Here is a 16865-nt window from a genome sequence, read left to right as displayed (position 1 = left end):
TTAAAAAGAAGGACTAAAGGGGCTCCTGTAAGAAAAGAAAAACACCTACAAGCACAACAAACTCCTACAGAAAGGTGGCACAAAACTCCACGACAATAATCTCTCTCAATGTCAACGGTCTAAACGCACACATCAAGAGACACAGAGTGGCAAAATGGATTCAGAAAGTGAACCCAGCATTCTGCTGCCTACAACAAATACATCTGAATGGTCATAGCAAACACAGACTCAAAGTCAAAGAATGGAAAGCAACCCTGCAAGCAAACAACTCCCTCAAAGAAGCCGAGGTGACCATACTAGTATCGGATAATATAGATTTCAGGTTGAAAAGGATTAGAAGGGACAGAAAAGGTCATTTCTTACTAATCAAGGGATACATACAGCAGAAAGAACTCATACTCTTAAACGCATATGCACCTAATGAGGGACCAACTATATATTAAAACAACTGCTAACAGAGTTTAGAGAGGACATAGCTAGCAACACAAAAGTAGTTGGAGACTTCAACACCGCCTTATCACCTCTGGATAGATCAACAAGATCAAAACTCAGCAAGGACACACTGGCATTGAAGGAAGAAATAGAAGAGAGAGAGTTAATAGATCTATACAGGGCTTTGCATCCCTATCAAAAAGAATACACATTTTTTTCCAGTGCACACGGAATGTTCTCCAAAATAGATCATGCACTGGGTCACAAAGCATACCTCCATAGACTCAGGAAGATAGAAATTGTATCAACTATTTTCTCAAACCATGATGCACTGAAGATAGAAATTAAACATGCACAGACGCTCAGGACCTAACCATATACCTGGAAATTAAACAACTCGGTGTTGAACCATGAGTGGGTCAGGGAAGAAATCAAGAAAGAAATCAAAAGGTGCCTGGAAACAAATCAGAATGAATATATCTCGGCCAAGGTGCCACCCAGCACCCAGGCCAGAGGGGTTCCCCTGGTAAGCGTTAGGACTGAATCAGAAGTGGGTCTTTAAGTCGGCTCAGACACTGATGTGGTCAAATCCCTCCTGGGCACAATGTGTAATGGGGCTGTGGTCTCCAGTTATTTTCCCTGTCCCAAATGCTCTGGACTCACATCTCAATTGCCATTACCTGATTCTGAGGAGAACATCTTGGCTATTTCAATCATATTAGAACAATAGTCCAGTAGCTTATTCCAATCTTACCAAAATAATAGTGAACACAAGAAATTGAACAAGCCTAAAATAAAAGAACATACCCTCTGAAGCTTTGCTAGAAGCATTACATAAGTCACAGAGGAACAAAAAAGAGGAAGGTAGTATTCTAGAAAGAGAAAATAGTAACCACTATGGGCTCATCCAGAATCCTTCTAGTAATGAGATGTGCACACTAATATTGAAATGGAAGGTCCCACCTACATACTACCACCACAAGATGAAGAAACAGCACAAATCCCTACCACATGGAATGGATGAAGAAATAAGTCCAGAAGCCTGAATAGGGTTGACCCACAAATACAATATCTTTGATGAAGAATTCCAAGATAAAATGCTGAGGATGATCAATAAACTCAAATAAATGGTGGAACAGGCATCCAGTAAATTAAAGAAGGGCATGAAAGAAACAGTGAAATAGACAGACAATAAAATATAGGAAGAAATGAGAGCATAAATAAGAAAACTACAAAGAGCAGCATCACTAATACAGGATATGGTAGATGAAATAAAAAACTCAGCACAGAGAAAGGGATCCTTCTACACTGCTGGTGGGAATGCTGACTGGTTGAGCCTTTTTAGAAAACAATATGGATGCTTCTCAAAAAATTAGAAATTGAGCTCCCATTTGGCTCAGCAATACCACTGCTGGAAATATATCCCAGAGAAGCAAAAAAGTATAGTCTAAATGACATCTGCACTTATTTGTTCATCCCAACACTGTTTACAATAGCCAGAATCTGGAAAAAACCCCGAGTGCCCAAAAACAGAAGACTGGTTAAAGAAACTTTGGTACATCTATACAATGGAATATTATGCACCTGTTAGAAAAGATGAAGTCATGAACTTTGCATATAAGTGCTTCAACATGGAAAGTACCATGCTAAGTGAAATGAGTCAGAAAGAGACAGACATAGAAGGATTGCACTCATCTGTGGAATATAAAATAACAGCAAAGGAGACTAACACCCAAAAATAGTAGAAATAGGTAGGAGGAGTGTGACTCCATGGCTTGGAAGCTGGCCTCACATTCTGGAGTAAAAGGCAGTTCAGACAGAGAAATGAACACCAAGTAAAATGTGGTTGGAGATCTCGTCTGGGAAGGGAGATGCGTACTGAAAATAGACTAGAGATTGAACACGGTGGCCATGCAATATCCCTATTGCAAACCACAAAACCCAAAGGAGAGAGACAACAAAAGGGAATATCCTGCCACAGAGGTTTGCCACAGAGGTGGGGTGTGGGGGGGGTGGACTTGGGGAGTGGGAGAGATACTGGGTTCATTTGTGGTGGAGAAAGGACCCTGGTGCAGGGATGGGTTCTCGAACTCTGTATGAGGGAAACACAAGCACAATAATATGTAAATCTGTATTTTAACCCTCATGGTGTTTCACTAATTAAAAAATAAATAAATTAAAAACGGTGCTAGTAAACCTAGATAACAGCTTGTAAGGAAATTAAAATAGATCTTTATCTCACACAATTCACCAAAAAAATTTCAAGTGGTTGAATGATCTAGCGATCAGATCAAAAATCATAAAATGCATTGTGGAAAACATAAGAAGACCTTGCCATCATCTGGACATCAAAGAAGGTTTTAATTACATGATTTCTTTGGGAAAGTTAACAAAAAGAAAAATAAATAGGTGGCCTCCGATGCAGCATACCTAGAAAATAGACTCATGGAACTGCAAGAACCACCCATCTCGGCCAAGGTGATGCGCGCCGAATATAGACTAGAGACTGAACACAATGGCCACTCACCACCTTCATTGCAAACCACACCACCTAATTAAAGAGAGAAAAAAGGGAATACCCTGCCACAGTGTCAGTGTTGGGTGGGAGTAGATGGGACTGGGGAGGGTAGGAGGGATCCCTGGTTTACTGGTGGTAGAGAATGGGTACTGGTGAAGGGATGGGTTCTCGAACTTTGTATGGGGGAAACTTGAGCACACAATTGTATAAATCTGTAACTGTACCTTCAAGGTGATTCACTAATTAAAAATAAATATATATATACATATATATATATGGTAAGTAGAGTGACAAAAAAATAAAATAAAAACCTCAGTGGATGCCCTCAACTCACTGACTCAATGACTACAGCCAAAGACAGAATCTGTGAGCTTGAAGATAGCTGCAAAGAACATACAGGAAACAACATACAATGGGGAAACACTTCAATATAGCTGTAGGGGAAGTCTCTGACCTAAGGGACGAACACAAGAGGAACAACATAAGAATCATTAGAGCACCAAAAGGACAAGGATGTAACCCCAATAAAAACCAACAGTTACAGATATCATTGCAAGATGGTCCCAGAGCTGGAGAAAGCAGTCATCCAGATCCAAGAAGTCCAAAGGGAACCAGCTAAAAAAGACCCTAATAAAAAGACTCCAAGACATTTCATAATCAAAATGATAGATAGCACGCATTGAGACACAATACTACAAGCAGCAAGAACAAAATAGGAAATAACATACAAATGAGCAACACTTAGATTTACAGAAAACTTACTGGAGGAAACCTTCCAAGCCCAAATACAATGGTGGGATATAGTGAAAAACCTCAATGAAATGAACCTCTCAACAATATTACTTTATCCAGCTAAACTCTCACTCAAACTATAAAGAATGATACATTATTGCATGAATAAAAAACAGCTCAAGAACTTCATAGACTTAAAACCAACCTTAAAAGAAGGACTAAAGGGGCTACTGTAAGACAAGAAAAACCCTTACAAGCACAACAAACCTCTAAAGAAAGCAGCACAAAACCTCATGACAATAATCTCTCCTAATGTCAATAGTAAAAGTGCACCAATGCAGAGACACAGAACGGCAAAATTTATTTAAAAACTGAACCCGAAATTCTGGTGCCTACAAGAAACACATCTAAACAGTCAGAGAAAACACAGACACCAAGTCAACGGATGGAAAACAATCCTTCAAGAAACAACTCCCTCAAAAAGCCACAGTGGCCAAACTAGTATCTGACAACATAAATTTCAGGTTGACAACGTTTGGAAGGGACAGCAAAGGTCATTTTTTAATAATCAAGGGATAGGTACAGCAGGGCAAAATCAGACTTCTAAACATATACACAGCCAATGAGGGAACAGAAAAATACTGAAAACTATTTCTAATAGATTTCAAGGAGGACACTGGTAGCAACACAATAGTAGTTGAAAAACTTCAACATAGCCTTAACACCTCTGCATTGATCAATAAGATTAAAACTCAGCAAGGAATTACTTGCTTTGAAGGAAGATACAGAAGAGAGAGGGCTAATTGAGGTATACAAGGTCTTCCATCCCCCACCAAAAAAAAAAACAAACAGAATACAACATTCTTTTCCAGTGCACACAGAACATTTCCCAAGATAGACCATATGCTGGGTCACAAAATATCCCTCAATAGAATCAGGAAGATAGACATTGTATCAACTATCTTTTCAGACCACAATGCATTGAAGACAGAAGTTAATGACACAACCGTGAAGAATCAAATCAAACATCTATAAATTAAACAATTCAATATTGAACAACGAGTGCGTCAGGGAGAAAATCAAGCAAGATATCAAAAGATACCTGAAAACAAATGATAATGAAGACACGAGCTACCAGAACCTATGAATCACAGCTAAAGCAGCGTGAAGGGGAAAATTTATAGCTCTGCCAGCATTTCTCAGGGAGGAAAGAAAAGTCCACATTAATAATTTAACTCACAGGTTAAGAAAAGGACTAACCTCCTTTGTATATGATGTCCTTCTTTGATCTTGCTGCTTGCAGTATTGTGTCTCTATCCACGGCATCCATCATTCTGACTATGATATGCCTTGGGGATTTTCTATTTGGGTCCCTTTTAGCTGGCACCCTTTGGACTCCTTGTATCTGGATGGCCGCATTCTCTAGCTCTAGGAATTTTTTAGCAATGATGTCTTTAATGGTGTTTTTTTCATTGGGATTGGTTCGTGTGGTTCCGGCACTCCCATGATTCTTATGTTGCATATAAGTGGATCAGCATGGAAAGTATCATGCTAAGTGAAATGAGTCAGAAAGAGAGAGACAGACATAGAAAGATTGCACTCATCTATGGAATATAGAATAATAGACTATGAGACTAACACCCGAGAATAGTAGAAATAAGTACCAGGAGGCTGTCTCCATGGCTTGGAGGCTGGTCTCTCATTCTGGGCAACTCAGAGAAGGGAACACCAAGTAAAATGTGGTTGGAGGTCATGTGGGGGAAAGATGATGCGGGCCGAATATAGACTAGAGACTGAACACAATGGCCACTCAACACCTTTATTGCAAACCACAACACCTTATCAGAGAGAGAGAACAAAAGGGAATACCCTGCCATAGTGGCAGTGTGGGGCGGGGGCAGATGGGACTGGGGAGGGGGGGAGGGATGTTGGGTTTACTGGTGGTGGAGAATTGGCACTGGTGGAGGGATGGGTTATCAAACTTTGTAAGGGAGAAATATGAGCACAAAAATGTATAAATCTGTAACTGTAAAAATAAATAAATAAAATAAAATAAAAAAAGAAAAGGACTAACCAAAGGAGCCTAAATAAGGCAGAAAGAAAGAAGGAATAAAACTTAGAACAGAGGGGCTGGAGAGATAGCACAGCGGGTAGGGCGTTTGCCTTGCACGCGGCCGACCCGGGTTCAAATCCCAGCACCCCATATGGTCCCCTGAGCACGGCCAGGGGTAATTCCTGAGTGCAGAGCCAGGAGTAACCCCTGTGCATCGCCAGGTGTGACAAAAAAAATAAACTTACAACAGAAGTTAGTGACATGGAAGCCCCCAAAAAATCCAAAATATCAATGAAACCAAGAATTGATTATTTGAGAAAATAAACAACATTGAAAAACCACTAGCAAGACTCACAATGAAAGAGAGAAAACTCTAATAAGTCAAATCATAAATGAAAAGGGAAACCAACAGAAACCAAAGAAATTCAAAAGATCATCAGAGATTACTTTGAAAGTCTGCATGCTACGAAAAAAGAGAACATTGAAGAAATGGATAAATTCCTGGCTGGATTTCTATAACCTGCCAAGAGTGAAAGAAGAATTGGAATATGTATTAGTATTAATGAAATTGAAACTGTTATCAAAAGTTTTCCCAAAAACAAAAGCCCAGGTCCAGATGGATTCACTAGCAAATTCTTCCACTTAGAGAGGAGCTATTGAAAATTCTTTTCAAGCCTTTCCAGAAAATTGAAGAAAGAGAAACACTCTCAAAAAGTTTCTAGAGGCAAATGTCACACTAATATCAAAAGCAAACAAAGACACCACAAAAAAGAAGATTACATGCCAATATCCCTGATGAACATGGACGCAAAGATCCTCAACAAAATAGTAGCAAATATAATCCAACAAGTTATCAAAAAGATTATACACCATGACCAAGTAGAATTCATCCTGGGGATGCAAGGATAGTTTGACATTAAGAAGTCAATCAGGCTCCCTTTTTCAGGTTAGTGGAGTGAACGGGCGCCATCCATCTGCGCTTGCAGCTCCCCCACCCCTGCACCATCTTCCTCAGACCCTGGCTCCACCCTTTCTGAGCAACGCCCACCTAGACCCTCATCACCTTCCAGCGCCGGCCCACTACTCCGCTTCCTTTTTCAGCAATATGAAGAAATAGCGCAAATCCCCGCCACAAGGGGAGGATGAAGAAAAGAGTCTTGTTGCATCAGTAGACCTTACCTACAAACTGGAGCTCTCCGATAAAGAATTCAAAGGTGAAATCCTCAAGATGTTCAATCAACTCAATCAAAAGTTTGACAAGGTATTCGTTACATTAAAGGAGGACCTCACAGAAACAATACAACAGACAGCTGAGAAATTACGGGAATAAATGAGAACAGAAAGAAAAAACCTACAGAAGGAAATGTCACAAATAAAGGATTCGGTAGATGAATTAAAAAACTCAGTGGGTGCCCTCAACAATAGAATGACTGCAGCAGAGGACAGAATCAGTGAGCTTGAAGATCAGCTCCAGGCAGCCTACAGGCAACAACAATCAATGGGGAGAGACCTCAAAATAGCTCTAGGGAGAATTAGAGTCCTAGGGGATGAATTCAAGAAGAACAACATTAGAATCATTGGACTACCAGAAGGACAGGGAACCAACCCCAATGAAAAAGCCACAGTCAAAAAAATCATTGCTGAAAAGTTCCCAGAGCTGGACAATGAAGACATCCAGATTCAAGGAGCCAGAAGGGTACCAGCTAAAATAGACCCCAACAGAAAAACTCCAAGACATATCATAGTTAGGATGATGGATGTAACAGATAGAGACACATTACTGCAAGCCTCAAGGTCGAAGAAGGAAATCACATACAAAGGAGCACCCCTTAGGTTAACAGCAGACCTATCGGAGGAAACCCTTCAAGCTCGAAGGCAGTGGTGGGAAATAGTGAAAAAACTCAATTAAATGAACACTTCACCAAGAATACTTTATCCGGCCAAACTCTCATTCAAACTGGAAGGAATTATACAATATTTTGTGGATAAACAACAACTCAGGAATTTCATAGACTCTAAACCAAACCTAAAAGAAGGTCTAAAGGGGCTACTATAAGACAAGAAAAACCCCTACAAGCACAACAAACATTTACAGAAAGATGGCACAAAACCCTATGACAATAATCTCTTTCAATGTCAATGGTCTTAATTCACCAATTAAGAGACACAGACTGGCAAAATGGATTCAGAGACTCAACCCAATATTCTGCTGCCTGCAAGAAACACATCTGAATTGCCAAAACATACATAGACTCAAAGTCAAAGGATGGAAAACAATTCTGCAAGCAAACAACTCCCTCAAGAAAGCTGGGGTGGCTTTACTAGTATCAGACAACGTAAACTTTAGGTTGAAAAAGATTAGAAGGGATAATGAAGGCCACTTTTTATTAATCAAGGGATGTGTACAGCAGGAAGAAATCACACTCCTAAACGTGTATGCACCCAATGAGGGGCCAGCTAAATACCTACAACAGCTGCTAACAGACCTTAAGAAGGACATTGTGGGCAACACAATAGTAGTTGGAGACTTCAACACCACCCTATCACCTCTGGACAGATCAAGAAGATTAAAACTCACCAAGGAAATAATGGCTTTAAAGGAAGAAATAGAAGAGAGAGGGCTAATAGATCTATACAGGGCTCTATATCCAAAAAAAAGGGAAAACACATTCTTTTCCAGTGCACATGGAACATTTTCCAGAATAGACCATGCGCTGGGCCATGCAACATACCTCAACAGAATCAACAAAATAGACATTGTACCAGCTATTTTTTCAGACCATGATGCACTGAAAATAGAAGTTAATCATGGACAGATGCAGAAAAATAAATCAAACACCTGGGAATTAAATAGCTCGATGTTGAACAATGAGTGGGTCAGGAAGGAAATCAAGGAGGAATCAGAAGGTACCTGGAAACAAATGAGAATGAAGACACGAGCTACCAGAACCTGTGGGACGCAGCTAAAGCTGTTTTAAGGGAAAAATTTATAGCTCTGCAAGCATATCTCAGGAAGGAAGAAAGGGCCCGCATAAATAACTTGACTTCACAGCTCAAGACCTTAGAAAAGGACCAAAAAAAGGAGCCCCAACCAGGCAGAAGAAAAGAGATAATAAAACTTAAAGCAGAAATTAACAACATGGAAACCCAAAAGACAATTTGAAAGATCAATGAAACCAAGAACTGGTTCTTCGAGAAAATAAACAAGATTGATAAACCACTAGCAAGACTCACAAAGAAAGAGAGAGAGAGAACACTTATAAGTCGAATCAGAAATGAAAAGGGGGACATCGCAACAGAAACCAATGAAATTCAAAAGATCATCAGAGACTAATTTGAAAATCTGTATGCCACAAAACAAGAGAACCTAGAAGAAATGGATAAATTCCTGGATTCCTATAATCTCCCAAGACTGAACCAAGAAGACCTGGAGTTCCTGAATAGTCCTATTAACATCAAGGAAATTGAAATGGTAATCAAAAGTCTTCCCAAAAACAAAAGCCCAGGCCCAGACGGATTCACTAGCGAATTCTTCCAAACATTTAAAGAGGACCTATTGCCAGTTCTTATCAAGCTTTTCCAGGAAATTAAAGAAACAGAAACCCTCCCAAACAGATTCTATGAGGCTCACATCTCCCTAATACCAAAAGCAAACAAGGACACCACACACACAGAGACTGGCCCACATCCCAAAAAACAAAACAACCAGTGTTGGCGTGGATGCTGGGAGAAAGGGACTCTTCTTCACTGCTGGTGAGAATGCCGACTGGTTCAGCCCTTTTGGAAATCAATATGGACGATTCTCAAAAAATTAGAAATTGAGCTTCCATTTGACCCAGCAATACCACTCCTGGGAATATATCCTGGAGAGGCAAAAAGGTATAGTAGAGATGGCATATGTATTTCTATGTTCATTGCAGCACTGTTTACAATAACCAGAATCTGGAAAAAAACAGAGTGCCCCAAAACAGATGACTGGTTAAAGAAACTCTGGTATATCTACACAATGGAATACTATGTAGCCGTCAGAAAACATGAAGTCATGAAATTTGCATATAATTGGATCAACATGGAAAGGATCATGTTGAGTGAAATGAGTCAGAAAGAAAGAAACAGACATAGAAAGATTGCACTTATATGTGGAATATATTGTAACTGTGAAGTACAAGTTGCCAATGATGCAACTTCTGGCAGATATCTCTCTGGACTTTGTTACTAAAATACAGAAACCCAAAACTGAGAGGCCGCTAAGTGTGGTCACTCGACCTCATACCTCTTCATCGTCAGCAATGGATAACAAATTATATAATGCTTCCTTTTCAGCAGGTCCAACTTTAGGGGAGAGACTCTCCAAACAATAATAGTGAGTTTTGTTGAAATATTGAATGCAATCAATGTGAAAGTAAAGTGAAATTTATTAGTTACACAGGCGGGGGCGCTAGGGGCGTGGGGGGGTTAGGGGTGTGGGGGTGCGGGGTGGAGCTATACTGGGATTCTTGGTGGTGGAATATGTGCACTGGTGAACGATGAGTATTTGAGCATTGTATAACTGAGATTTAAACCTGAAAACTTTGTAACTTTCCACATGGTGACTCAATAAAAAATTAAAATAAAAAATATACCATTACCATTAAAAACATCTGATATACAAAAAAAGAAGTCAATAAACATAATTCATCATATCAACAAAAATATAAAACCATATTATCATATCAATTGGTTCAGAGAAAGCATTCAAGAAGATCCAACATCTGTTTATGATGAAAACTCTCAACAAAATGGGCATTGAAGGAACGTTCCTTAATATAGTTAAAGCCATTTACCACAAGCCTGTGACAAACATAATTTCCAATGGGCAAAAACTAACAGCCTTCCCTGTAAGATCAGGGACATGACAAGGATGCCCACTCTCACCACTTCTATTCAATATAGTACTGGAAGTACTTGAAATAGCAGCTAGTCAAGAAATCCAGATAGGAAAGGAAGAAATCAAGTTCTCACTATTTGAAAGTGATATGATAATATATAGAGAGAAATCTAAAGCCTCTACCAAGAAGCTTCTACTATCAATAGACTTGTATAGTAAAGTCTCAGGCTATAAAATCAATACGCAAAAGTTCATGGCTTTCCTATATGCAAATAATGAGAGAGAAGAAAGCAATATATAAATATAAATCAATCTTTATATATATATATATATATATATATATATATAAAGCAATCTCACTCACAATCATGCCTCAGAAAATTAAATACTTCAGAGTCAGTTTAAATAGGGAGGTAAAGGATCTGTACAAAGAAAACTAAGAAATGCTACTTCAGTAAATAAAAGAAGACATGAGAAAATAGAAACACATCCCCTGCTCATGGATTGGGGGGATTAACATTGTCAAAATGGCAATACTCTCCAAAGCATTATACAGATTCAATGTGATACCTAAAAGAATACCCATGTCATTCTTCAAAGAATTGATCAAACACTCCTGAAATTCGTACGCAACAACAAACCCCCCAAAAAGCTAAAGCAATTCTTGGTGGAAAAAAGATTGGAGTCATCACCTTCCCCAACCTCAAACTCTACTACAAAGTGATAATAATTAAAACAGCATGGTATTGGAATAAAGGCAGAGCCGCAAACCAATGGAACAGAGTGGAATATCCTTACACACATCCTCAAATATATGATTATATAATCTTAGATAAGGGAGCAAGAAACATGAACTGGAGCAAGGAAAACTTCTTTAGCAAATGGTGATGGCAATTCTGGACAGCTACATGGAAAGCAATGGGCTCATATTTATACCTAACACCATGCACGAAAATAAGATCAAAATGGTTTAAAGACCTCAACGTCAGACCAGAATCCATAAGGCACGTCAAAAAAAGTTGGGCAAAACCCTCCACGGCATTGAAGCTAAATATATCTTTAAGGACAAAACACCATTGAACAAGCAAGTGGAAACAGAGATAAACAAATGCGACTATCTTAAACTAAGAAGCTTCTGTTCCTCAAAATAAACATGACAAGAATATAAAGACAGTCTACAGAACGGGAAAGGATAGTCACCCAATACTTTTCTGATAAGGAGTTCATATCAAGGATATACAAGGCACTGGTTGAACTCTACAAGAAGAATACATCCAATCCCATCAGAGTGATGAAATGAATTGAACAGAAGCTTTCTCAAAGAAGAAGTCTAATTGGCCAAAAGGCACATAAAAATGCTCTTCATCACTAATCATCAGGGAGATGCAGATCAAAACAACAATGAGATATCATCTCACACCACAGAGATGGCCCACATCCAAAGTAACAAAATAAACTGTTTTGGTGTTGATGTGCCAAAAGGGGGACTTCCCTTCACTGCTAGTGGGCAATGCCAGCAAGTTCAATCCTTCTGGAAAACAATATGGACATTTCTCAAATAATTAGAAATTGAGCTCCCATTTGACCCAAAAATAACACTTCTGGGAATATATCCTGGAGATGCAAAAACGTACAGTAGAAATGATATCTGTACTTGTATGTTTATTACAGCACTATTTGCAATAGCCAGAATCTGTAGAAAACACGAGTGCCTGAAGACAGATGATTGAATAAAGAAAATTTGGTACAGCTACAAAATGATATATATACAGCTGTTATAAAAGATGAAGTTATGAAATTTGCATATAAGTGGATCAATAGATCAACATGGAGATTATCATACTAAGTGAAATGAGTGAAAGAGATAGTGATAGACATAGAATGACTGTACTCATTTATGAAATATAAAGTAACATTAATGGGAGACAAACACCCAAGGCTAGTAGAGATATGGGCCAGGAGAATCGCTCCATGGCTTGGAAGATGGCCTCACATGCTGGGGGGAAAGGCAACTGAGATAGAGAAGGGACTATCAAGTAAATGGTGCTTTGAGGGCTCATTCAGGATGGGCGATATGTGCTAAAATTAGTCTATGGACTGACCATGATTGCAAGATAACATTAGTTTTTCCTTTCTGCCTTTCCACGGGGAGCTTAGGTTTACTGTGTTACTCCCATCACAGGGCTCCTATCCCTCTATGTTTGTTTGTAACCTCTTTCTTTGTGCTCTGTTAACTTGTAAATTTTGCTTTTCTCTTCTTAAGTTCTTTGCATAGTTAATATGGAGTAATATCCTTTTTGTATAGATACAGGATAACAGTTAATGTGATGCTTTTGTAACTTAGGAGTTTATTGACTCTGAATGATATTCACTCCTGGGCATCTGTTCTCTAAATTTAAGCTTCAGTTGCCCTTACTTCCTAGCATCCCAATAGCAGGGTCCTGATGAGGGACTGGATGGACCCAGGGCAAGCAGTGAGCTACTCTGGCAATGCAATTGGCAAAGAGCCATAATAATTAACTATAAGTTAAGAGCATGGTCATGGAAAAATTCTGTCACGATCCAAAATGTAACATCAAGATAAGGACCACGCTAAGGTTATGAAAGATTAATCTGAACTGAGCACTGTAGTCTGAGAGCTATAGCGAGATATCCCCAGAAGAGTCACCCTACAAGCTCAGTGTATCTCTTACTGTGTCCATATAGAATAACTAATATTAAGAAGTAGAATTAAGATGTTAAATAAGATGGCAATTAAGTTATTGGAATAAGATGAGGAGAAAAAATTTTGGGTGGTATTTCCCTCCCTTGCACCTAATTGGCAATCAGAAAGGGCTTTTTATATGTCGGTTGTGTTACTGACAGGGTGTGGTGTCTACCCTCAATGTGATAAGAGAATGGGGAGAGAGACTAGGGCAGAAATTTGGAGCATGGAGATACTAGCAAGAAGGACAGAGGGAGCAGAATGTAGGGGGGGGGAATGCAGGAGCAGGCACGTGGAGAGACGAGAGTCATGGCTGTGAGAGGAAGAGTGGAGAGATGAGTGTGAGAGATAGGAGGAGACAGGAACTAGAGGTAGTGTGAAACTAGAATGTGGAGCTCAGTGAAACTGGAACAGGTGCGTGGGGAGAATGGACTAAATGGCAACTTGTCATCAACCAGTGTAGTGGCCTGGTTTCCTCCTTCATCTGCCCATGGCATTGGCAGTGCTGGGTTGGGGGTGGCCCGAGTCCACCACACACGGGCAGCAAAAGAGAGCCACACGGGGTTACATAGCCCTCCAGAGATTACACACATGATGGCCACTTAGTACCATATTGCAAAATATAACACCCAAAACAAGAGAGAGAGAGAAAGAGAGAGAGAGAGAGAGAGAGAGAGAGAGAGAGAGAGAGTAAAAGGTAATGTGCCTGCCACAGAAACAGATGGAGATGAAGGGGCAGCAGGAGGGAATATTAGTGGTAGAGAACGGGTACTGGTGGAGGGATAGGTACTCAACCATTGTATGACTAAAAAGTAGTCATGAAAGTGTGTAAGTTTGTAATTGTATCTCACTGTGTTTCATTAAAAAACTAATAAATAAATAAATAAATAAAAATAATAAAAATAAGCAGGTGAGACTATCTGAAGTTGAAATTTTTAAACATAACAAATAAAGTGTGCTAAAGACAACCATTGGCTTGGAGAAGATAACTGCATACAACATAAAAAGAAAACTAATTTTTAAAAATCAATTTAAAATTTCACAAAACAAAACAACACAAACAATGCCACTGAAAAATTTGGAGAAGACACAAATAAATACTTCCGCAAAGGATATAGGAATGGTCAGCACACACATGAAAATGCATTCATTATCACTTAGAATAAGTGGGAAAAAATCAAAATGGCAATGGTAAATTACTTCACACCAGTGAAAGGGAATATATCAAAACACATGAAAATAATAAATGTTGGCTGGGGTGTGGGAAAAGAAACTATTCTTCACTATTGGAGGGAATGTTACTTGGCCTGGCCTCAAAGAGAAAATATGATTTCTAAAAACATATATGTACATAAGACTATAGTTCACATTTGATCCAGCTATGCCACCTTACACACCAGTGAGTAAGTTACTTGCCTTGAACAAAATCAACTGAGAATCAATCCGCACAACCACATATAGTTGCAGAACAGCAATAAGAATGATCCATGAACACAGAACCAAAAGTAAGCATTGAACAAAGCTAGATGTGGCACAAAATACAATAACATATTTTATTAGAGCATATATATGTATATATACACACATGCTTATATATACACGCGTGCCCTGTACATTCCTGGTGACAGATTGTTCAGGTGCTTGGGTCTGACCTTGTCCAGACCAGGAGCTGTACGCGTCTTTACCAAGAAAATGGCATGTCAAATTTCAGAAGGGAGGACTTTGGGAATGACATATCCATTCTGCAGAATTTGGTATGTGGTCAGGTGGATGTGCCTGTCAAAGAGTGTCAAATAGATCTGAGTAGAAGTCATGAATAATCCTCTGCATTGCCTTTATGGAAGATGTGATAGATCCATCAGGATGTTGGAGGGTATTAATCTTGTTCTTGTAGTTGGCGAAGAACAGGCGAGCGTTGCGAATACTTTTCCTGGCTTCTGCTGCATAGGCCAACACTACTGCTCTTCTCTCCTTGAGGTCTTCCTTTATCGCTTCTCTGCATAGCTTTGCAAGCTCAGATGTTATCTTGTAGTTACCTGAGTGTCATGCCAAACCACGTGGCAAACAAGCTTGAGAGTTTCCAAAGACAGGCATCTGTGACTTTCTTCACTCTCACCATTCTTCAAGCAGTCATGGAGGTGCTAAACCAGACAATCGTATTCCTCACTGATGTTGTCAACGACGATATCTTCCCACGTTGCTGCAATAGTGCCAAAGAGCTCCAAGTTGGTGGTCATTCTGGGAGTTCCCTTCTTAAACTTAAACTTCGAAGAACTTTCTGCCTGCTCTGTGAAGTAGAATTTTGCACGAAGGAGATGGTGGTCCGATCCCGTTTGGAATTTTGGGACATCAGAGGCATCGGTCAGGCAAAACGTTCGATTGAATATGATGTGGTCAATTTTATTGTGGAACTGTCCACCAGGACACTCCCATATCAAACGTTTTGATTCGGCCTTCTGGAACTGTGAGTTACAATGGATAGTCTTGGTTGACATGAAGAACTCAGTCTCTCACCCTGATCATTCCATTCTAGGCCATGGATCCCAATGTGGAGTTCCTGGGGCAACCTTCTTGGATCTATCTTGGCATTAAAATCACCAACAATTATCTTGTAGAAGGTGTGGTCTTCTTTATAGAATTTCTCCAGCTCCATGTAGAACTTCTCAATTTCTTCTTCATTGTAGTTGGATGTTGGTGCATAGAGAGTGAAGATAGAGACTGCAGGCAGTGAGCTACATCTATTCAAGTGTAATCTCCCGATTAGGGTTCTTAGGCATTTGATTGAATCAATTATAATGGCCAAGTTCGTGTTGACAAGGACACCTACACAACCGATAACTCTGTTGTTGCATGTTCCGAGGAATAGTTCTTCTCCAGTGTCGAAATGATTGATGCCTTCACATTTTGGTTAGACTAATGGTGTACTTGATCTTCTGCGATTGCACCATCAGGTCCTCGATGGATGCTTCCAATGCCAGAGTACATGCATTGAAAGTGCAAACAGTGATTTTAGTCTTTCTTCGTTTTAGGATTCTAGTTCATCCCTGAGATATATTCAGCCTCTCCTTGCTAATCTTTGTGGGCTCCTTCGGTTACAGGCAAATGAGGTCCATGGTTGTTATTGTTTTTGGGCATATCAAATACGCCATGAGTAGATTTCTGGGCTCTTCGAGAGGGAGGGAGGCTTTTAATAAAGCCTCCAATCGCCCTTATTAGTGTTCTCATGTTTTACACCATACTGGAACTCCATCATATATGGTGCGAGAATTATGGAAAATGGGTATTGACTTATGGTGTGTTGTGTGGCTTTGATCTGGCCACATGGTCCAGAGACTGGCCTGGAGCATTGTGGTGGCTGGATAGTTTAGTAATCATCAATACACCAGTAATCATCAATACACTGGTTCGTCTCATCACATGCTACCTATCTGAATGAAATGTTCTGTCTCAGTGGAATACCAGCAAGACTGTTCTGTTCTTCAAGAGGGAGACATACACGAAATCGGCAACTATCACCCAATCTGCCTGTTGTCTGTCATCTACAAGTTGTTCACTCATG

At 39.6% G+C, this 16865-nt stretch overlaps 1 pseudogene; it reads right to left on the bottom strand.

Annotated features, from left to right (window-relative positions):
• Positions 1–3288: 3288 nt before the first annotated feature.
• Positions 3289–16543, bottom strand: LOC129403279 (craniofacial development protein 2-like; annotated as a pseudogene).
• Positions 16544–16865: the final 322 nt, after the last annotated feature.

Source organism: Sorex araneus, chromosome 1, assembly GCF_027595985.1.
Source record: "Sorex araneus isolate mSorAra2 chromosome 1, mSorAra2.pri, whole genome shotgun sequence".
NCBI lineage: Eukaryota > Metazoa > Chordata > Mammalia > Eulipotyphla > Soricidae > Sorex > Sorex araneus.
Note: the sequence above shows the minus strand (reverse complement) of the source record. Positions and strands in the feature narration are given on the sequence as shown.